This window comes from Bactrocera latifrons, unplaced genomic scaffold, assembly GCF_001853355.1.
Source record: "Bactrocera latifrons isolate USDA-ARS-PBARC rearing strain unplaced genomic scaffold, ASM185335v1 scaffold_17, whole genome shotgun sequence".
Classification (NCBI taxonomy): Eukaryota; Metazoa; Arthropoda; class Insecta; order Diptera; family Tephritidae; genus Bactrocera; species Bactrocera latifrons.
In genome coordinates, this window is record NW_017535185.1 from 2564501 (window position 1) to 2572205 (window position 7705).

The 7705-nt window shown below is 33.7% G+C and overlaps 1 long non-coding RNA gene across 3 annotated transcripts in view; it reads right to left on the reverse strand.

Annotated features, from left to right (window-relative positions):
- Positions 1–7705, reverse strand: part of LOC108966729 — a 60415-nt gene that overhangs the window by 40209 nt on the left and 12501 nt on the right. Inside the window, exon 2 of one of the 3 annotated variants that reach the window (XR_001993205.1) lies at positions 6589–6846. The exons of 1 other annotated variant lie outside the window; for it this stretch is intronic. This is a non-coding gene — a long non-coding RNA (uncharacterized LOC108966729). Of the gene's footprint in view, positions 1–6588; positions 6945–7705 lie in introns of those variants that run through there. One more of the 3 variants, XR_001993203.1, reaches the window with a different exon arrangement.

Sequence of the window (7705 nt, forward strand, 5' to 3'; positions counted from 1 at the left end):
TTGGATGCAGCGTATGTTAATCGCATTGAGGAGCATATCTCTGGAAAGTTTCGACGGAGCGCGAAGCCGAAAACGAGGAAGTGCAAAGACATAGCCGAGGAGCTAGTCGTCAAGCACGCGGACAAAGCTGCGGCGGCATAGACTCCTGTAACCCGCTGGCACAAATGTCACAGGAGCGGTGGAAAATGGTGGAAATAAACATATTTTTCCGATTATGGAGAAACGAGCGCTCTCATGTCATCGCTTGATGGAGCAGGATGGCTTAGCGAAGTCAAAATCTTAAAATACAACATGAGTAAGAGAAGAGGTCGGAAAGCTTCTAAACCTGTCGGAAGGAGGTGGTTTACCGTAGTAATATTCCATCGATGCCCATAGTGAAGATAACCATACCTCGCGTGCTCTGTAGCTGCTATAATGACAGAATCCGGACGTGCCAACCGGCGACTGGAGGGTGCTAAGCGTGGCAAAATCCATAAACGAAGATGATTGTCATTACAAAATATTAAAGTTTGTTGGCAAAAAATTATTTTTATAGTGAAAGTATGCAATTTTCAACCGATTCATGAAATCAACTACAAACATATGTAAATTAAGGTTAAATCCGTCGAGCTTATTAAAATACAAATAACACAAAAAACAGGTTCACTACGATTTGCGTCCTTCACAAATAGAAAAGTTTTCATATAAGAAAAGTTACGCTTTTGATCGGTGCGTTTGCATGACAGCTACATATATGCTATAGTGTTCCGAACTGAATTTGCGGAGATTTTACCATTGGTTTGGGTAATAAAACATATGTGCGAAATTTTGTGAAGATTCCTCGGCAAATAAAAAAGTTTTTCATACAAAAAATTTACTTTGATCGGAAGGTTAGTATGACAGATATACGCTATAGTAGTCCGATCTGAATAATTTCTTCAAATATTTTGGTACTGGTAATTTCTTGAAGATATCTTCTTCAATAAAAAAGTTTTCCATACAAGATTTTGATAATTCAGTTTGTAAGATTCCTATGTGCATAGTGCTCCGATCTGAAAAATGTTTTCGAATATTGTAGCGATGCCTTAAAAAATAATATATGCTAAATTTTGTAATAAAATCTTGTCGTTTAGAAAGGTTTTCCGTACAAGGACTTGATTCTGATCGTTCAGTTTGTATGGCAACTACATGCTATAGTGGTCAGAAATCGGCAGCTTTGGCAAATGAGTAGCTTTTTGTACAGAAAAGCATGTATGCAAAATTCCATAGCTATATCTCAAAAACTGTGAGACTAGTGCGCATATAAACAGACTGACAAACGGACGTAGCTAAACTGACTCAGCTCAACACGCTGTTCATTTATATATATTTTTATAGAGTCTGCGGCGTGTCTTACTGGCTGTTATTGCTGTCAAAAGTTGTTTTCGCCGCTTTAAACACAAATAATATAATTATAACAATTCACACTTTACACAAATAATATAAACAAAATATTCTTCAAATATTGTATATAAACAAATTGAATATTTGTTGTTGCAACTGGTGCAAAACTCAAGCAAAAAAAAAGCTAAATAAACTAAATGAATAATAAAAACAAACTGCCACAATTTGGCAACCGACCAAAACGCAAGCGGAAAAAGGAAGAACACACACATACAAATATATACACTTACAAGAAGCTTTTGTAAACATATTAAAAATGTAATGAATAAAAGATCATTAGGTGCAAAAGAAAATAAATAAATATTTTATTTGACTTGAAGCAAATTGCAACGTTTGTTTTTTGCAACATTTCAAGCGGTGGTGAGGTGGCAGCGGGCGGCAAATCGTTTAGTGGCACCTTTGTGTAGTTTTCCGCCTTTTGTTTATAAATGTGGAATATTTAATTTTTACAAATAGCATATAACGGATGATCCAATTCGATATTTTTGCAGCACTAACACTAGCACGTACACACAGGCATATGTGCGCATTGGCAGGTATAAACAAACACAATTGCATAAAGAGGCGTGAAAGCAGCAACTGCAACACACAATTAGGCTCGTGCTTTTGACGTAAGTTTTTGTCCGAAGCTTTAGCGACAGCAGCAAACAACTGCAATGCAACGCCTGATTTAATTGTCAAAAGTTTTCGATAAAATTTTTTTAGGAGGAAACATTGATGTGTATACAAGATAGGTGTGCATAAGGTGAATTTATGAAAAAAACGAGAATATCTTTAATCTTTAATAATAGTTTGCTTAATACAATTTACGCAGTGCTTTCCCTGAAATTAGCAAAGAGACGCATAATATGATCATGACTCGGAGTATGAATATATACGCGTATTAGTGCATCAGTTTTTGAAATATCGTGCTAAAATTTAGCACACATACTTTTCTTTCCAAGTGCCAACTCATATGTCGAAACCGCCGATATCGGACTACTATATCATATAGCTGCCATATAAACTGAACAATAAAAATCTAATGCTTGTATGGAAAACTTTTCCATTTCAAAAGATATCTTCACGAAATTTCACACAGATTGTTTTACAAGGTAACGCTATAATCTCCAAACGAATTGCTTAGATCTTACCACTAAAGCATATATCTGTCATACAAAGTGAATAATAAAAATCAAGTTCTTGTATGGAACACTTTTTTATTTGAAAAGCTATTTTCACAAAATTTGACATGGATTAGTATTTAAAGCAACGACACAACATTTGAAGAAATTGTACAGATCGAAACACTATAGCATATAGCTGCCATACAAACTCAAGCTTTTGTATAGAAAATTTTTTAATTGAAAAGATATTTGTACAAAATTTGGCACGTATCATTGTTGAAAGAACGCCACAATATCTGAAGAAATTTTCCACAACTGAGCACGATAGCATACAGCTGGCATACAAACTGACCTCCGAAAATAAAGATCTTGTAAAGAAAACTTTTTTATTTCTTAACGAAATTTCACATAAATTTTGACGAAAGACAACTTTGTAATGTCCGATTTTTAAAAAGTTCCGATCAAACCACTTGTTGTGTTGTCTACTTGCTCATCAACCCTGCACAGTTTTTTTCTAGCATATACCCACTTATGTACATATGTTCCTGTTGCCAACTTTTTCTTAGTCATCTTATTTAAATGCAATTTTCTTTTCGAACACTGCCTTTTTCACTTAAATTTATTGTATATGGGCTTATTTTTAATTTTCGTAATAAATTTTCACCCAGCTCGTTGGCTTGTTGTGGAGCAACAGCGGAGCGACGCTGTCAGCTGCCAGCTGCCAGCCGAATGTTAGTAAATCAAACACATTTAGGCATGTGCATTTAGTAGGCGTCAGCATTGTATACATTACACTCATTAATTGGAAAATATGTCCGCTTCACTTTCTGCAAAAATACTAACAACAACAAACGAAAATCTACGTAAAAATGCACATATTGTTACAAATTTTGAGGCGATGGCGTACATGCCAAGCCAGGGACGCGACTGCACGAAATGGAATTCTAATTTGCACCCAGGGTACACATGCAGAGAATGACAATTCGCAACGTCGATTGTTTTTGAGTTTATTATTGTTTTTGTTTTTGTTTTTGTTATTTTTGTTTATATCACTTACATTCTTTCTTTACTTAAGCCAATTCAAGGCACACGTATGCGGCTAGGTGTTTATGTGGGTATTGGTGTACTAAATTTACTTCGTGCAACTAATAAGAATATTTTGTTTTGTATACAAATGTGTGTTTGTGTGTGTAAATGTACTTAGCAAATGCCAATTTTCGCGCGACGTGCATACGAAATGGCGCCTATGGCTTTGGCATTGGTAGTGCCATTGGCATGCGAGTAAAAATTTTGCAATTTTAAGTGATTAAAGGAAAGCAGAAGAAGAAAACCAGGATGGAAACAAGAAAAAATGTTCATTTAACTAGTATGCCCTTCACAAATAAAGAAGTTTTTGTACAAGTAATATATTAATGATTTTGTCCGTTCAGTTTGTACGGGAGCTATATGCTATAATGATCGGATCTGAACAATATATGCGGAAATTATAGCGATGTCTTTGCTTATAAGCCGTACCAAATTTAGTATAGATATATTCTCTCACAAGCACTAGAATTGGATCGTCCAGTTTGTATGGTGGGTATATGCTATAGTGGTCCGATTTGGAAAATTTCTTCCTATACTATAGCGTTACACTAATCAATATTTTATACTAAATTTCATGAAGATATCTTCCCTAACAAAAAAGTTTTTCATACAAGGACTTGAATTTGAACTGTCATTTTATATGACAGCTACATGCTATAGTGTTCCGATATCAGCAGTTCCAACAAATAAGCAGCTTCCTGTGAAGAAAAGCATGTGTGCAAAGTTCCAGCTTGATAAGTCAAAAAATGTGCAACTAGCTCTCATACTACCTGGCATGACAAACCAAATATACCCCGTTCAGGGAATAAATGATTAGAATACGAGTTAGCGCACTGAGATGCCGTTAGAATGACAACGCGTAATTTTATTGTGGACTACAGCTGTTCAACCGCAGCGAACAGTTTGAGAAGAACAAAACACACAAAAAAACTCTCTACAAATGTAGTACCTTGTGGACACAGCTTAACGCCAACTGAGCACACAAAACATTGAAACACATTTGCGCTTATAAATGCTATTTGTGCTTCCTCTTTTACGGTTTTATTAACTGAAAAGCAATACATAATTATGCTGTCAGCGAGAGCAAATAATAGCGAAGCGCACTTAAATCAATAGCTCGGCACCGGCGCAGCAGTCATGGCATGCTGGGTATTTCCACTTCAATTAATAGTGCGAAAACGCCCAAAGCTTTCCTTTTTTTTTTAATAAAGTTGAAACTGAATGTTAAAACAAAAGAGCCCTAACAATAAGTGCAAAGCAGCAGGAATATAAAAGTTTAAACGCAGTAGTAGAGCAAAGTGTCATTTCTCAGGCAGTTTCTTGGCAGTTTTATATTGACTGCGCTCCCACAAATAGAATTTCTAGGGAAATCACATTGGCGCGGTAGAATTTCATTGCTAATGTCAATTTGGTTTGGGTTCTGAGCGGCTTATACTTTTTTTACCAAAATTTAAAAATCCGCTAGATGGCGCAAGAGATTATATATTTGATTTATTCAAGTGGTAGGTAATTCAAGTCGTTATAAAGCTAACTGGCATATGGTCGAAGGATTTTTTTCAGTTACGTTACATTTTTCAAAAATGAAAAATCCGATAGATTTCTGAAGAGATTATATTACATTTCAATTTCTCGAATGATAGGTAAATTAAGATGTAATAAAGCTACTCGAGAAACTATCGAACCAATATTTTTTGTAATTTTCGTTAAATTTTCCAAAAACAAAGTACCTGGCAGATGGCGCTGGCGCAGAGTTGCAGTCGAATGTCGTACGCGAACGATTTTCTTGAGAATGCCAAAAAAATGTTATCATTATAACAAGCCCTGCCGAACAATACCGAAAATCGCCTGCCATATAAATATGTTGTATTGAGCTAGAAATATTACAAAAGCTAAAAATAAATGAATATCACTGCTAAAAATTCGACTATCGGATTGCTAAACTGATTGGCAGTCTTCACTATTGCTACTCAGTTCGGAACAAAAACAACCCATAAACTATTTTCTAACTCCCCACATTTGTGTGCTCATGTCTACAAAGAATTTGCTAAACTAATCAACCGCGTGTGCGCTGATAACTCTCGAAATACCAGCGAGCGCGTAAGATGGCTGATCTGAAAGTTATGTTACACACATTATTAGTGTGGATATGATAAGATAAGATAAAACGAACAGAACAGCGTGGATAACACAGCGCTCCAGAAGACATTTTACGTTTCCACAACAAAGTCTAACTTACGAAGAGTGAAGCCCATGCCGGACTAATAAGGAATTGGAGGTGAAAATTTTTAAAAAGATTCGAGCATAAAAACCAAAAAAAAATTTTTTAAAACCCGATTGATAAATTTCGTATAAAGCCACGAAGTTGGTAACAGCCTCAAGAAAACGTCGGAGATTCTATAAAATCTATACACAAATGATTAGTGTGACGAGCTGAGCCAAATTAGTCTTGAGAATTGTACCCTCCGTTTTTTATTTGTCGAAATCACCGATATCGGGTCACTATTGCTAACAGCTGCCATACGAACTGAGCGATCGGAATCAAGTACTCATATGGAAAACTTTTTTATTTGACAAGATATCTTCACGGAATTTAGCATAAATAATTTTCCATAGTAACGCTATAATCTTACAAGAATTTATTCAGTTCGGACAACTATAGCATATAGCTGCCATTAAAACTGACCGATCAATTTCAAGTCCTTGTATGGAAAACTTTTTTATTTGACAAGATATAATTACGAAATTTAACATGTATACATATTTAAAGCATCTCTGTAATTTCATAAGAAATTATTCAGATCGAAAAACTGCCATGCAAACTAAACGATCAAAATTAAGCTTTTCTATGGCAACCTCTTTATTGGTAAAGCGTATTATAGTTTTAAATTGAGCTAAGCAAACAAATCGAGTTTAGAAAACAATTAATAACTTTATCAACGCTAAACTATTAGAAAAATATGTTGTATTTACTTACATTATGTGCGCACAGCTGCAGCAAATACATATGTATGCACTTCTGTTGTTGACCGAATTTTTATTGAAAACTTGGTAGTATGGCTTTGAGTGGAAACAAAACGTCACACATACATAAATAAGCGCATATTTATTATTTATAATCACCAATTTAGTAACACTTTAGTACAAAAGTTCGAAAACTTGCAGCCAACGCCGTTATTTTGATTGAATAACTTTTAAAACACGTACAACTTCTACGTTAAACTTTAGTTGAACCCTGTGGAGTTAATGCGCAAGATGAACCGTACCGAACACAGAAAAAAAATTTATTACTTGCTTGCATACTTTTCTTAATATTATAAAGTTACTAAATAACTGAAATTTTTTTGAAATAATATCAAAAATTTTTTTTCAAAATATATTTCCTTTTAAATAATTTCAAAATATTTTTTACAAAAATTTAATTAAAAAATAATTTCAGCGCATTTGCTGTTTATGTATTTTAAAATATGTATATATCTTTTTATTCAAAATCATATGTAAAATTCAATAACTTCAAATTAATGTACTAAAATTACTTTTTGTAATTATTCTAATATATTATTATATATCAAGTTTATAAGTGCATATGTATGTATTATTTCTTTATTTTTTTCTGTATATATACATACATACATATTTATTTATTTCTTTTTTTTTAATAATCATTATTTTTTAATTAATTTTTTTTTTTTATTTTTATAATTTTATTATTATTATTATTTTTTTTTTTTTATTCCACAATTATTCTTATTTTTCAATTAGAAGCCACTTATTTCTTAACTGTAAACTTCGCTCAAAGTGTTAAGAACTTAAAAATTGCTTTAAATTGTAAATGTTTTTCATAAATCATATGTGTCGTAGCCGCTTCGCCGCCATTTTTACTTATTTTTCTCACATTTAATCTGTGCGCAAAGTGTGTGAAATGTCAAGCAAACAAAAGCGCACTCGCTTCTACACTCGGTCAGCTGATAAAAGTTGGACCGGCGGTTATCGCCAACGCTGATTGCGCGTCGTTTGGATTTTCTTTCGTTTTTAGGCTTTACGAATGCAAATTTAATATTTATTTTTTTGTAAAATTTTATTTTATTTATTAA